Below are 17,183 nucleotides of genomic sequence, written 5' to 3'. Positions count from 1 at the left end.
TAATTGCTTGGTAAGAGTATGTTTAACTTTATGAGAAACTACCAAAGTGTCTTCCAAAATAGCTGTGCCACTTTGCATTCCTATCGACAATAAATGAGAGCTGTTTCTTGCATTTGGTGTTGTCATTGTTCTGGATTTCAGCCATTCTATTAGTTGTATGGTGGTTGTGTATAATTTTTTGCACTTACTGAAAAAATAGGGAATATTCCTCATCGGGTGGTATTCTCAGACTTAGGAAGGGGGTCCTCTCTTTTTAGGATGAATACTCATTGACATTTTTTTTCCCTCAGGCTTCTGGGTAAGTCGGTCGTGTCCTTTAACTGCCTCTTCTGTTGCTATAAAATATCTGATCTTGCCCAGGTCCTGATGCGGGTGCTAAGTCAACCACAGCCATGAGCACCTTAGGACTTTGGGTTATTTTCTGTCATTTATGTTGGTCAAAGGGCTCTTTTGTGCTGTTTTGTGGGGTTTTTTGTGTGCTTTAAGTCCAATTTTTTTATTTTTGTTTTTTTAGGAAGAGGTTTGGAGATATTGAAAAACTTCACTAGTGTCATGATCTTGTTATAGGAAGTTCCAAGTATAACTGCTAAATTATTTTATGACTTATATAAAGTAGCTTGGTAAATGTTTTACAGTAGTTATTTGAATGCATGTTCTATATTTAGAGCTATATATTTTCCCTTTAGGGGAAAATGTCACTTTTCATTTTTTGATGCTCATCCAATGATAAGTCACTTAGGAACCTGGACATACTCAGTTATTCCCAAGGGTTTAATCAATGCTATCTCTTTTAATCGGTCATTTGGGAATTCTGTTGTCATTTGTGTCTCAACTCTATAAGCCAGATCTCTATTCTCTGTTCAGTATCTTGGCGTTTTTTATTTATAACTTTTTAATCAGTAGTAGAAAAACGTTTTAAATAGTAGACAGGAACTTTTCATGGGCTTTTATATGCTCTGGTAAAATTCTTAAAAAAAAATTGGCATTGTCTTCAATTGTACTTCCTTCAGAGAATATAGATTTATTGTTATTTGGTGAAAACTACAGAGATAAATCTGCAAAGTCTTCTCAACTTCTGTACTGCTAAGGTATAACAGGCATTGCATTTCACGGAAGCAAGACAGAATAGAATCTGGGAATTGTATTCTGAATATTTAAAAGATGGGAGTAGGATTCCACTAGGTAAAGTTTTTCTTCTAAACTAATTTTTGTTTAACATGCATTTGAATTTGAAAATTTTTGCCTGTGTTTTTTTCATGACACATTTGGACATTTGAGCTCTATAATTTGCCTAAAATCTGTAGGTATTAAACTGTCATTTATTCTTGAACTTTGAAACGGAGTTTTCATTCTTGTTTCTAAAGTTTGAGTTTCTTATTATCTTGTAAATCAACTAAAACAGTTTTGATTGTGATCTCTTGGAGGGTTGTTAGTTTGTCTCATTGTTATCCAATGTATTCAGTATAATGTGTTGCCTTTTAGGGCAGCTCAAATCTCTTCTCCCTTCCTGCACCTGTTTCCACTCACTATCTCCTAAGTCCCTGAGAAAAGCTGATTTGAATCCATCAGGTTTATTAGTCTATGAAGGAAACTGAACTACTTTTCAATGATGTAGATGTTGGAAATAGATTTGGCTCTTTTGGTTTTATTTCTCTCTCCTTCCCTTTGATTTTTATTCTTTGGTTTCCTTTTCCTCATCTTTATAGTAGTAAAATCTAGAGTCACACTGTCCAATAAGGTAGCCAATAGCCACATGTGGCTGTTGAGCATTTGGAATGTACTAAGTAGTACAAACCTCAGCATGCTTCACCGTGACACCATAAAGTGCTACTTACATACATATCAGGTAAATTATCCTAAGATGTCTCACTGATGTATTTATATTGAATATCTGGGGCACTTTTAGGGGCTAATAGAAGGTTGCAAGATGCAAATCCCATCCAAATATGGTCTCATCATGTTATCATAAATGCACAAAAAAATGTGATAGTGTTCTGAGTTTTCTACTCAATGGGCAGAAGTTGAAATGAATTGATCCGTTTCGGGATAGCAAACTCAGTCACAATATATTAGGCACAATTAAATTTAAACTTTTATTCAGTATCAGTAACTCTGACCTCATTAAAGACTCCATTATTAAGGACCAAGTCCCTTTTTTTTTTTTTTTGGTAATCATCCACATCTCAGTGTTGTCTCACAATTGCAGTAACAGAGCTTTCTCATCTGATAAATGGTGGTAATATAGAAAATGAATATTAATGGTATTGCAAATCTATGATTCTATTTATACTCAATTTGTAAAGTAATAACCTCAGGGGTGTGAAGAAACATAAAACACAACAAAAACAGTAATTTTCTTCTAAAAACACCAAAATGGAATGTCCAGAGGTGAGGGAGTCTTTGCTGAATGAAATGACAAGTACAATGTGATAATGAAAGTATTCAGTTAACACATCATTTATTTAGGTCCTACATTCACACACCAAACCTCGGGATCCAGCTTTTCTTAAGAACATTTTAGCACTTACTTTAAATGTGGTCTGAGGCTTCTATGGAAAATAAGGAATAATAGAGCCATTAATAAAACACCTTTCAATTCTGAAGAGGATCTGATATAGAAGAGGTCAAATATTATTTTTAAATGGTCTAAGATATCTTCTGTACTAAAAGCTAGGCATGTCACTTGAAGATGCTATTTGTTGTGACACTGAAATAATAAATGGTGATTAAATCCGTGTCTTGCCTTAGAAAGTTGTTACCACTTGTGTTCAGTAAACATTAGAATTTGTTTTAAGTTTTTTGGTCTCTTGATTAATGTCATTCTTGCTTGAGATAACCGATTTGAAATCCTTTGCCTTCTCATTGAAATATGGAAACATAGAAGATATGTGAATATACAGCAGGACTATAAACTAGGCTTATTAGTCTAGGACCTGCCAGATGTTAGGAGGAATGTAAACTAAAATACCCAAAAGGAACTTGGGCAAAGCAGTGGCTCCAAACAGTGTCTTTCAAACATTATACTACTGTCTGTCCCTCATTTATTTAGAAGTGTGTGTGTGTGTGTGTGTGTGTGTGTGTGTGTGTGTGTGTGTAGGGAGGGAGAATTGTTTGAGTACCTCCATGACTGCAGGATGCCACTGATATTGGACACATGAAGCTAAGGACACTAAAAATCCTACAGTATGTGGGACAGTCCTCAATCATAGATAAATGTGAAGCCAAATTATGACAATGCTGCCATTGAGATGCACTGTGAATGAAGATTTCGACCCACCCATAGTATTGGCCTTCGCTTGACCTTCAAACTGTGAAAATATGGCAATAGCGCCACACTTGTTTTACGATTGTTCCTCCCAGGCAGCTTCATTGATTCTTCTTTAGAAAAATCTAAATATAATACAGTATTAGAACCTTAATATATTCCTTATGCAGAAATTATAATTGCCAAGTTCTTTGGTCAAAATGCAAAACACTGCTGATAGAAATAGCATTTTAAAGGTAAACACTTTCATATGCATAATTTAAAAGCATTTCTGTATTCTTTTTTCTTCCTCTTTCCTCTTCCGCTTCCTTCATATTTGTCTTGCCACCTAAGAGTCACTAAGATGAACCCAGTTTTTAATACCTACATAAAAAAGAATAATTTTGTGTAATTGTAAATTTATGTATTATAAATAAAAATAGGTGCCTAATTTTCTAAGACTGATGTCAGTCCCAGCCATCCAGAAGACTGTGTTAGAGTACTTGTTAGGAAGTATACCCTATATTACAAGCACATGATGCCTCTCCCTATATTTATAGAAATGCCAATCATAGAGACCAAATGGGGCTTCTCTTCCTCCTCAACGTTTCTTAGAAGTGGAGTAAAATGAGAGGATAAGAATGTTTCCTTTTCTTGGATTCTCATCTAGAATCTTGCCATGAATTGTATTTCTAGTAGCAATTGCTAACATTCTTAGCTCTACAATTCTTTTAGAAATCCACTGAGGGGATGTATTGTAAGTCCTAAAAATTTACGTACTGCCTTGATATCTTTGAGTCCCATAAGGTCCCAAAGACTTCATTGTGGGTTCATCTGCCCTTGTCAGCTCTGGATCCCCAATGTTAGATGGGAAAGGCTCATCACCTGGCTACTTTCCCTGAATCAGCTGGACCAGCTACACCCTACCTAGTTGTCACCCTGTTGATTTTCAGCTCCTTGCCAATGTGAGGAATTTTCAAATAAACATATTCTTGTGGGGAACATTGGCATCTTGTTACTACTGTAGGACATCCCACAGCCCCTGGTGGTTCATTCACTCTATTCTTAAGTGATATTCCAGTGTGGCCCTGCATATAATGTAATGGCCTGCTCCCCGGTCTGTGTGTATATGTGACTAATAAACTGTTGTCTGTTTAATCTCTCCAGCTTTGAGTGACATGTGTTCACCCATCTCTAGAACCCCAGGGCAAGACTTTGTACTTCACCAAGGGAGCGAAGAGTTGAACAAAACAACTGGGGTCATGAGCAGCATGGTCCAGTCATGACAGAGGGCACCCAGACAGCTTTACCTGATGCGCCTTAGCTAACTAACTGGCTCCTAACTTCCCCTAACTGGGCAAGGCTTCCTGGGACAGAACCAATTGCTGGCTGGCTCGTGCTTTTGCTTGTGCAGTATTCTGTTGTCCTTCTCAGTGTTGCCATCTTCCATTCTATAGCATCATTCTTCCCCACGATGTGAGAACTATTGTAATTTGACTATGTCATGGCATGAGATGGTGCTGGGTAAGGCCTGTGTCTGCCAGGTGGTCTCTGGGACTCCTGCCACCAAATCTGAGGCAGGGGGGCCTGACAGACTCATACAGAGTATGATGAGAAGCTGATCTGTCAATAAGAACTGGGGGCAATGACAACATAGTGTCTTAATTGGTGGGCTCTTGAGTCCTGTTTGCACTTGAGCAGGCTAGAGCTCTCAAAGATAAATATTCCAGGATACTGTGCCTAGCATGTAAATGGAGGTAGGTCATTTGGGGCAATCACCCAGCCATCATTCAGGAAGGTAGCTTGTTGACTTAAGGTTTTGCAGAAAGGCTGAGTTTCAGGTCATCAAGAGAAAAATTAAGAATGATTTCCCATTGTGTCATAAGAGTAAAGGCAGGGGTAGTGACAAGGGTAGGGACCTAGCCCTTCTCTTGTGCTGCTGCTTGCCATGCTGCTGTTGTGTGCTCTCCTAAACCCCAATGGTATTGAGTTGCACATCATGGTGGCCAGTGGCTCCAGCACTACGACAAATAAAGGGGGCAAGGAGGAGTATTTGGTACTCCTCTTCTCTCCCCCTTGCAAGATACGTAACCAATGTGCCTGGGCTTTATTTAGTGCTGCTGCTTAATACCGTGCCCAAGGACTAATCTTCCCACTCTAGGTCTTGAATACCCACACCTGGGCCATAGATAAAATGACCTAAGTGGTTGTGAGACACTGATCCCAGGAAAATTGACTGGCATTCCCCGGAGGAAGTAGGAAACCACTGCTTCCCTTTTCTCCATAACCACCCAGAATGAATGATCAGATGAAGACAAAAACAGAGAACTATGAGGGCAATGAGGCGAGATACCCAAGACAGTAAAAAGAAAAGAGGAAAGTCCTCCCGGCAGGAGATGGGGCTGCAGCAGAGAATGGTGTCAATCTATGGGCCTCTGGGCTGTGGCCCCATTCTGTTGTGGCCTAATTCTGAGAATTACAGAGAAAAACACCCAGTGATCTGTTGTACCCCTGTGCACAGTGGAGGGATTTATTCAAACCTAAGTCCAGGGTACTTCAGTCATGCAGTTATTGCTGTGAGGGTGGCCCTTACCTCCAGGATACTGACTTGGGACTGTTTAAAGCAGAAATTAATAAGTAATCTGGATGAAGAGACCCCCCCCCACCTCAGGTCTGTCCAGTGACAAAATGGGTAGGGAGAATGAAAGCAAAGAAAGAGATAGATGAGAGGGAGGGAGGGAGAGAGAGAGACAGAGATCTTATCTCCCCTACCAACCAATAATACACTTACATACACATAATTCTTATAGATCATATTAATTGACAGCTAGAGATGAGAGGGTTCCATGATTTTCAATTGACATTAATTGTGGAACATAGAAAAATCTTTGTGTACACATTTATAGGTCTCTGATTCACGTTAAAGAAGTTGATAATGCTTACTCTGTACATAGCATATGGCAATAGTGTCGTAAGTACTACTTCATTTAATACTTAATGGAAATTAAGTATGGAAGAGGTTATTATTACCCCTTGCCTCTAGTGTAGATGTGAGAAAACCAAGATATAGCAAAATTTAATAACTTGCCCCAAAATTCTATGCTTAGTGAAAAAAGTAGAGGCAAGTCCCAATTATCCAACTGCAGAGCCAATATACCTAAATGCTCGACATGCAACCATTGTTTGTGATTGTGTGTAGTAGAGAGCCTGTCATACGTGAGGTAAGGCAGTACTTCAACTTTCATGTTCCCATGATTCACGTGGGGATCCCATTGAAATTCAGACCCACAGACCACGCTTTGACTAGCAAGGATAGGGAATCAGAGCTTTGAAATGAGTGGCTAAATGACAGTTCTGAGATTCTGCTGCTGATTTGGGCACAGACTCAAATGTGAATTTCTATATTGAATATCTATATAGAGTATATACATACATATGCATACATACATATATATACATACAGTGAATGTGAATATCTACATAGAGTATCTCTTGTGTTCTGGGCTTTGTACTAGACACTGTAGATAAAATGTCAAATAATCCATTGTCTCTATCCTACAGGAGCTTCCTATGTGATGGACTCTGAATGCAGCATACAGTTTCTCCTCTGACTAAGGGTGGGTAAGTGCTTTCAGCGATGGTGAACTATTGCCCAGTGAGTTTGAGGGGGAAGACCACATGACTAGTTGTGTTTCCACACACCTGACAGTAGCATATCTAGATGATGCAAGTCCTCTCTCTTGTCTAAAACCACCCTCCAGCATTATATACACCTCTGTGATAGTAAACATTTCCTTCTTCTTCCCATATGTCTCTAAATTTTGCAAAAACACAAATATAAACAGCATTCTTGACATATTAATTATGTATTTCTGTTGAATGACATAGTCATTACTTTTCACACGTTAAAATTTTCTCCCAGTTTATAGAAAATACATTGGTTCATAAGAATGGATTTTAACTATGCATATCTGCTACTTCATAATATACTCTATGAACTGTTTCAAAATTTAAGCTGTTCTAAAATTTGTATTCTAGACTCATGCTACCATTTCTTCCCTCTAGCTTTTATTAATTGGGCTACAAACTTAGATGAATAAGGCAGCTAGTGAATTAAGACTACTGACATCGTGTGAAGTAGAATAGTAAGTCAGTAACTCTAAGAATGAATACAAATTTATAAATTCAAAACTGAACTGTAGAAAAGCTCACAAACATAAACTACACAGAAAAATCTGAACTAAGGTGGTTAAGTTCAGGTCATTCCTATCTGGTTTATGGACAGAAGAGGATGAAATACACGCCATGGGTAGTTTCATAATTCCAGCAGCAAAATCAATTGTTCTAGCAGGTGCTGGAAAAATCTATGGCATCATGGGGTTCAACGCTGATATCAAATCATAAATACAATAATCAAATGTGAAAGTGAACACAGCTTTAGAGAAATGTACGGGCATACCTCAGAGATATTACGGCTTCAGTTCCAAACCACCACAGTAAAATGAGTATCTCAGTAAAGCAAGTCAAATGAGGCTTTTGGTTTCCCAGTGCATATAAAAGTTATGGATACATTATACTGTAGCCTATTAAGTGTGCAATAGCGTTATGTCTTAAAACACAATGTGGATACCTTAATTTAAAAATACTGCTAAAAATGCTAACTATCATTTGAGCTTTCAGCAAGTTACAATCTTTTCGCTGGTTAAGGTTCTTGACTCAAAGTTGATGGCTGCTGACTGATCAGGGTGGTGGTTGCTGAAGGTTGGGGTGGCTGTGGAATTTTTAAAAAATAAGGACAATGGAATTTGCTGCATTGATTGACTCTTCCTTTCATGGACGATTTCTGTGTAGCATGGGATTCTGTTGGATAGCATATTACCCACAGTAGAATTTCTTCCAACATTGGAGCTGGTCCTCTCAATTAAAAGCTGTTGCTTTATCAACTAAGTTTACATAATTTTCTGAATCTTCATTCTCACTTCAACAACAAACTCATCTTCCCAGTAGTTTCCATCTCAAGAAACCACTTTGCTCATCCATAAGAAGCAATCGCTCACCCATTTAAGTTTTACCATGAAATGGCAGCAAATGTGGTCACATCTTCAGGTTTCACTTCTAATTTAGTTCTCTTGTTTCCACCACATCTGTAGTTCATTCCTCCCCTGGTGTCTTGAACCCCTGACAGTCATCCATGACGGTTGGAGTCAACTTCCTCCAAACTCCTGTTCATTTTGACATTTTGACCTCTTCCCATAAATCATGAAGTTCTTAATGGCATCTGGAATGGTGAATCTTTTCCAAAAGGTTTTCAATTTACTTTGTCCAGATCCATCAGAGAAATCACTGTCTGTGGCATTGCCAAATCCATTTCTTAAATAATAATAATGGAAAGTCAGAATTATTCCTTGATCCATGGGCTGCTGAATAGATGGTGTGTTAGCAGGCATGAAAACATTAATCTTATTGCGCATCTTCATCACAACTTTTGGGTGACCAAGTATATTGTCAGTGAACTCTGATATTTTGAAGGGAATCTTTTCTTTTTTCTTTTCTTTTCTTTTCTTTTCTTTTCTTTTCTTTTCGTTTCGTTTCGTTTCGTTTCGTTTCGTTTCTTTTCTTTTCTTCTCTTTTCTTTTCTTTTTTTCCTTTTTCCTTTCCTTTCTTTTCCTTTCCTTTCCATCTTCTTTCTTTCTCTTTAGCAGTAGGTCTCAATAGTGTGCTTATTCAGTAAACTATGTTGTAAACAGACGTGTTGTCATCCAGGCTTTTTTTGTTTGTTTGTTTTTTCATTTATAGAGCACAGGCAGAATAGATTTAACGTGATTCTTTAGAGCCCTAGGATTTTCAGAATAGTAAAACAGCTTCATTAGGTCCTAACAAGAGAGTCACCGTGTCCTTTGAAGCTTTGAAACTAATATTTGACTTCTCCTTTCTAGCTATGAAAGTCCTGGATGACATCTTCTTCCATTAGAAGGCTATTTTGTCTACATTGAAAATTCATTGTTTAGTTTACCTCCTTTCATGAATTGTCTTAGCTACATCTTATGGATAACTTGTTGAAGCTTCTACATCCACTCTTACTCCTTCACCTTAGGCTTATATGTTATGGAGATGACATCTTTCCTAAGCCCCATAACCCAACCTTTGAAGGTCCCAACTTTTCTTATACAGCTTTCTCACCTCTCTTAGCCTTCATAGAACTGAGGCTCTGGATTAGGCTTTGGCTTAGGGGAATGTTGTGGCTTGTTTGATCATATGTCCAGACCCCTACAACTTTTTCCATATGAGCAAGACAACTGTTTTGTTTTCTTATCATTCATGTGTTAACTGGAGTAGCACTTTAAATTTCCTTCAAGAACTTTGCCTTTGAGTTAACAATTTGATGAATTGTCTGGCCCAAGAGGCCTAGCTTTTGCCATATCCTGACTTTGGATGTGCCTTCCTCACTGAGTTTAATCATTTATAGCTTTTAATTTTGTGTCTCAGAGAATAGGGAGGCCCAGAGACAGGGAGAGAGATGGGAAATGACTGGTCCATGGAATAGTCGGAACACACACATTCCTGGATTAAGTTTGGCATCTTACAAACTTAAGTACAGTTAGTGGCACCCCAGAATAATTACAATAGTAGCATCAAAGATCACTGATCACTATAATAAATGTAATAATAATAAAAACGTTTGAAATATTGCCTCAGAATGTGACATGAGCACAAAGTAAGCAAATGCTGTTGGAAAAAAAATGTTGCCAAGATACATCTTCAATTTGTACAAATGCACTACTGCAAAGCACAATTAAAGTAGTGCAATAAGATAAGGTATGCCTATATAGCACCTGTGCACTAAAGTCAGTTATTAATCTTACAGAGGCATGTATTTATTTAACCTATTTTCATAAATAGGAAGATTCAAATCAACACACATGGTTATCACAAGTAAGGAAACACGTATAGGTATTTAGATTGGTTTTACAAATTACCACACAACTTTCCCTACTCTAATATCTAGCAGTACATGAATCACACACTTCAAATGGACTTCCTATCATAAGGACCTTCTGCCAGTACTTTTGAAATTAGATAATAAATAATGGCTAAATGGAATTAGGATCTCTCTTACTGGCATCGCACTCAAGCTACAGTCTACTTTTCAGTATACCTCATAAGAAAAGTATTTGTTTTAGAAAAGGCTAACATATTTACCTACTTCCCGAGGTACAATGATACAAATTTTGTGTTTGTGTGTGCATTTTGTGGCCTCTTGCCCAGTTTCTGTGGTACTTGAAGCTGGCACAAGTTCAAGATAAATAACATCTAACAATGTTAGAAAGCTTGACTTTTATGTGCCCATCAGGCAATAGAAGATGGATGATATTGTCAAGGAAATTTTCATTACAGGAAAAATGCATACTGTTTGGCAGACAATTCATTTTATGCCTTTCACACAGAGATTATATCCCAAGAGTTATGTTTCAAAGTCATCAAAAACAGGAAATACATTTTATATTTCTAACTGAAAATAATAGCATTAATTAGCTTGCTTTGGGGAAAATGTGATAAAAATATTAATGTCTATCAAAAGTCCTTAAATCGGGGCGCCTGGGTGGCGCAGTCGGTTAAGCGTCCGACTTCAGCCAGGTCACGATCTCGCGGTCCGTGAGTTCCAGCCCCGCGTCAGGCTCTGGGCTGATGGCTCGGAGCCTGGAGCTTGTTTCCAATTCTGTGTGTCTCCCTCTCTCTCTGCCCCTTCCCCGTTCATGCTCTGTCTCTCTCTGTCCCAAAAATAAATAAAAAACGTTGAAAAAAAATTAAAAAAAAAAAAAGTCCTTAAACCACAAGACTTGCAGTGATGTAAAATATGTATTCATCTGAATTAGTAGAGAAATATAGATACACTTGATAAATGCAATTTAAAATTAGAGTGCTTTGGTAAATTATTTAGACATCTGTATCTTGAAAGGATTACTTTTTATCTGTCTATGATAATAATTAAATTTCAATTCTATATAAAGCAAATAAAAATTCTGTGGAATAAATGTCTTTAGTAATTATTAACAATGATATTATGTATGCTTCAGAAGAGAAATTTTGTCAGTACTAAGTAAGGTATTTGATTTATACAGCCTAATCAGAGATAATACAATTAAAACACTCCTGCAAGAGTTTAGAAACAATAGGTAGAAAATTGTCATAGACTCTGGGTCTGGATTTCTCTCTTGTCCAGCAAGAGAGTGGACACAGGATTGAAATGCAAGAGAGGCTAATGTCCGGAAGGAGACAAGAGCCCTGAATAAGGGTCCTTTCTCCATTTTTATTAGGATCAGAAGGCTTACAAGTGTGATGGACGTGCACAAAGAGACAATGAAACCGTGAACATTAACTCATGGGTTGTGGGGGAAAGGGAGTTTTGAAGATATGTAGTGTTAAGGGTTTGGGTCAATACAAAACAGAATCATGGTGCTGGGCAGAAGGTTGTTTACAGCAGGCATGAGGCACCACCTCTTTTTACCTAAACTGGCCTAGGGGATAAGAAAGACTGTGCTACCTCAGGGTCAAGGAGACATCTTTCTTTTGCTAATTATCTCTGCTCTGGGCAACTTTACCCTGCTAAGGTCTAAAGCCCTGTTTTCCTGTTTTTGTCCTTCCTTCCCTATGAAAGCTTTCTGCTATTGTACTAAGTTGGGGGGTTCTTCTGCCCTGACTACCTAATCTTGTGTACCTAATCTTGGATGCTTTCATCCTGAGGCCTTTCTATTCCTATACCTTTGTCCTATACTGGGGGCCTTTGCTCTGTTTACCTAATCTTGTTTACCCAAACTTGGGTGTGTTCATCCTGCGGCTTTGTAATTCTTTATGCCTTGTTATCCCATTGGTGCAACCTCAGGGAATTCCTAAGCTTATCCCCCACAGAAAATAACTCAACATTCCCTTTTAAGATGGCATTGGCTTGGGGTGCCTGGGTGGCTCATTCTCTTAAGTGTCCAACTCTCAATTTTGGCTCAGGTCATGATCTGGCAACTTTGTGAGTTCAAGCCCCGAATCAGGCTCTGTGCTGACAGTGCAGAGCATACTTGAGATTCTCTCTCTCTCCCTCTCTTTCTGCCCCTCCCCTACTCATGCTGTCTCTCTCTCTCAAAGTAAAAAACTTAAAACAATTTTCTAAAGATGGCATCGGCAGCTGTACATAACAGGCAAGAAACCAAAAACATACAAACAAAAAAATCTTAAAAGTGCTGTACAATGTAAATGCAGTTTATTAAGTGAAATTTCATGAACAGGATGTTTTTCCAAAAATTCTTTTTGACCTGATTAGGGATTTCCCACTCTGGTGAATACTTTTTCAGTGAAATGAGAAACATTTGATTTCTTAAAAATGTTAAATAACTAGCATTAGCATGATTTAATTAGGTTTTGATTTTCGCAATGCTACGTGTGTATTTGTGGTTTATTTATATGTATATGTGTGTGTATATACGTATACATATGTATATATGTGTATATATATGTATATATATGTATAGATATGTGTGTGTATATATATATATGTTTATATGTATTTTCTTGGGTTTATTTATATATATGTATATATATGTGTGTATATATACATATGTATATATATGTATATATATGTGTATAAATACATATAAATGTATTGTATATGTATTTATATGTATTATATGCATTTTATATTTATATGTATTATATGTATTTTTTTGGGTCATTCAAATGCCAATATTTTACCCTGTACGTTCCTTAAAAACTGGGTTAATTTCTAAAAATTAGGACTGCATGTGTTCTGTGTGTGTGTGTGTGTGTGTGTGTGTGTGTGAGAGAGAGAGAGAGAGAGAGAGAGAGAGAGAGAGCATCATGCTCTGAGATCAGCTTTGTCTCTGTTTGTGAACATAGAAAATTATAGTTTCTGCAACAGGTGTTTCATAATCTTTCCATAGGGAGACTGAAGCTCAGTTCCATTAGGTGTTTGAGACATTCCAGGAGAGAAGTTGATAGTCCTGGTTGGCCAGCACCCTTTTTGATTCATGGTCAGTGTTTAGGGGTTGGAATCTACCTTGGCTCAGATTCCTTTCCCTGAATCAATCACTGTGGCTGCAGAGGCAGGGTTATGTTTTAATATAGGGCATCAGTAAAGAAATGGCATGCTGGAAGACAGGCAATAATAATAAAAAGTATATTTTGTATATTATAAGGACACTAAACCTTATGTAACTTACTTTCTAATAATTTTTCCATCATTTGTCTTTTGCTTTACATGATGGTGTAATGTGTAATAATTTTATATTTTATAGTTTATCACCCTTCTTTATATGGTTTTTCTCTGATACATAATTTTATTAAAACTTTTTTTAATGTTTATTTTGAGAGAATGAGAGAGAGCATGCAAGCAGAGGAAGGGCAGTAGGGGGCAGAGACAGAATCTTAAGTAAGCTAATCTCTGCACCATTAGCACAGATCCCAACCCAGGACTTGAAACCACGAAATGTGAAATCACGACCTGAGCCAAAATCAAGAGTCTGATGCTTAACTGGCTGAGCCACCTAGGTGGCCGTCTCATAAATAATTTAAAAGGCATCTTCTTCTAAGATCAGAAAGAAAAAAAACAAACACAATTTTCTTATTTTGTTTCATTTTTTTTGTATTTCTTATTGGAGTTAATTTCAATATAAGGTACGAGATCTTGATCTAACTCTGTCTTTGATTTGAATATTTATGCTAACACCATGAATGGAACAATTGTTCTGGTTTTACTAATATGAAACGTACTGTGTTATTATAGTAAATTCTTCCACCTGGGACTGGTTTTGTGCTTTCAATTCTTTTCCATTTGTATGTGAATTCTTGGGCCATTTTAAATTTGCTCAATTTTAAAATCATATTTATTTTAAATGTCTTAAATTGTTATTTTCTAATACTGGTTCTTATTGCTTGGTCATTCATCAGATAAATTTAGAGGTACTTTGTCATGTTCTGAAATATTCTTGCTGGAATCTATTTGAATTTAAACATATTTGGAAATTCATTTACAGAAAATTACAGAGTTAGTATAATTAAAGTGTTATCACTAATATGATGAGTAAATCCTTTCATTCAAACTCCCTTTTATAACATGTAGTCAAAATAAGTATATTTGGCTCTGATTTTACATTTTATGACTTCTATTGCCTTTTCTGTTTTCTATATTTTATTTATATTTTTATAAATTTTATTTTTTTATTATGTTTTTGCATCTTTTCTTTCTAGTGAACTGGAAAATATATAGCCCAGTGAGATTTAAAATTTGAAATGAAATGAATATATGTTGGGGTGGCTGGATGGCTTAGTTGGTTACAAGTCTGACTTCAGCTCAGGTCATGATCTCATGGTTCGTGAATTCAAGCCCCATGTCGGACTGTGTGTCGACAGCTTAGAGCCTGGCACCTGCTTCAGATACTGTGTTTCCCTCTCTCTGTGCCTGTCCCCTGCTTGTGCTCTGTCTCTGTCTCTCTCTAAAATAAATAAATATAATAAAAAAATTTTTTTAATGAATATACAGTTTTTTAATCAGTTTTAGGTTTATAGCCTAATTTATTGTAAAGTGTGCTGAGTTCCTATTTATCCTTTCCATTTATACATGTAGAATCTCCTCTGTTATTGATATCTTGCAACACAGTGGCACATTTGATATAATCGACGAAACTTCATTAACACATAATTATCACCTAAAGTCATTGGGGCTCATTCTTAGAGATACACATTCTGCATTGTGACAAATGTTTAACAAAAATGAATTATTATTTAGATAGAAATAATCTATCAAACCATGAGAAGGCAGAGCAAACTTAAATGCATATTACTAAAAGAAGAGAATCTCAAAAAGACTACATAGTGTATGATTCCAACTGTGTGATATTCTGGAAAAGGTACAACTCTGGAAACACTAAAGAGTTCATTGGTTGTTGGAATTTAGTGGGGAGGGAGGGATGAATAGACAGAGCACAGAGTCTTTTTAGGGCAGTGAATCTCTGTATGATAAAACAGTAGGTGCATGTCATTATACATTTATCAAAACCCATTTTATTATTTATTTACTTATTTATTTATAATTTATATCCAAGTTAGTTAGCATACAGTGTAATAATGTTTTCAGGGGTAGATGCCAGTGATTCATCCCCTATGTGTAATTACACCCAGTGCTCATCCCAACAAGTGTCTTCCTTAATGCCCCTTGCCCATTTAGCCCATCCCCCTACTCACAAGCCCCTCCAGCAACCTTCAGTTTCTTCTCTGCATTTAAGAGTCTCTTATGGTTTGTCCCCCTCCCTGTTTTTATATTATTTTTGCTTCCCTTCCCTATGTTCCTCTGTTTTGTATCTTAAATTCAACATATGAGTGAAGTCATGTGATATTTGTCTTTCTCTGATTAACTTATTTTGCTTAGCATAATACCCTCTAGTTCCATCCACATTGTTTCAAATGGCAAGATTTCATTCTTTTGACTGCCAGGTAATACTCCATTGTATGTATTGTTTGTGTGTATATATATTTCCATTTTTTTGTGTGTTTTCTTCAACTTCTTTCATAAGCTTTCTATAGTTTTCAGTGTATAGATTTTTCACCTCTTTAGTTAAGATTATTCCTAGGTATTTTATGGGTTTTGGTGCAATTGTAAATGGGATCAATTCCTTCATTTCCCTTTCTGTTGCTTCCTTATTAGTGTATAGGAATGCAACTGATTTCTGTGTATTGATTTTGTATCCTGCAACTTTGTTGAATTCATGGATCAGTTCTAGCAGTTTTTTGGGTGAAATCTGGGTTTTCCATATAGAAATCATGTCATCTGTGAAGAGTGATTTGGGTGCCTTTTATTTCTTTGTGTTGCCTGATTGCAGAGGCTAAGACTTCCAATACTGTGTTGAATAACAGTGGCGAGCGTGGACATCCCTGTCTTGTTCCTGACCTTAGGCCGAAAGCTCTCAGTTTTTCTCCATTGAGGATGATATTAGCAGTGGGTCTTTCATATATAGCTTTTATGATCTTGAGGCATGATCCTTCTATCCCTTCTTTCTTGAGGGTTTATATTAAGAAAGGATGCTATATTTTGTCAAATGCTTTCTGTGCATCTGTTGAGAGGATCATGTGGTTCTTGTCCTTTCTTTTATTGATGTGATGTATCACATTGATTATTTTGCGGATATTGAATCAGCCCTGCATCCCAGGTATAATTACCACTTGGTCGTGGTGAATAATTCCTTTAATATATTGTTGGATCCAATTGGCTAGTATCTTGTTAAAATTTTAGTATCATTAACATTTTCTGTTTCTTCCTGTTTCAGTTTTGGTAGTTTATATGTTTCTAGGAATGTGTCCATTTCTTCCAGAGTGCCAAATTTATTGGTATATAATTGTTCGTAGTATTCTCTTATTATTGGTTGTATTTCTGTCGTGTTGGTTGGGATCCCTCGTTTTTCATTCTTGATTTTATTTGCATTCTTTGTTTTTTCTTTTTGATAAAACTAGCCAGGGTTTATCAATTTGTTAATTTTTTCAAAGAACCAGCTCCTGGTTTCATTGATCTGTTCTATCGTGTTTTTTTGTTTTTGTTTTTTTTTAATTTTTAAAGCATTGATTCCTGCTCTAATCTTTATTATTTCCCGTTTTCTGCTGGTTTGGGGTTTTATTTGCTGTTCTTTTTCCAGCTCTTTAAGGTGTAAGGTTAGGTTGTGTATCTGAGATCTTTCTTCCATCTTTAAGAATACCTGGATTGCTATATATTTCTTTCTTATGACAGCCTTTGCCATGTCCCAGAAGTTTTAGGCTGTGATGTTATCATTTTCATTGGAATACATGTACTTTTTAATTTCTTCTTTATTTTATTGGCCCATTCATTCTTTAGTAGGATGTTCTTCAGTCTCCATGTATTTGTTGTCTTTCCACATTTTTTCTTGTA

This window comes from Neofelis nebulosa, chromosome 3 (assembly GCF_028018385.1).
Source record: "Neofelis nebulosa isolate mNeoNeb1 chromosome 3, mNeoNeb1.pri, whole genome shotgun sequence".
NCBI lineage: Eukaryota > Metazoa > Chordata > Mammalia > Carnivora > Felidae > Neofelis > Neofelis nebulosa.
This window is presented reverse-complemented; position numbering follows the sequence as displayed.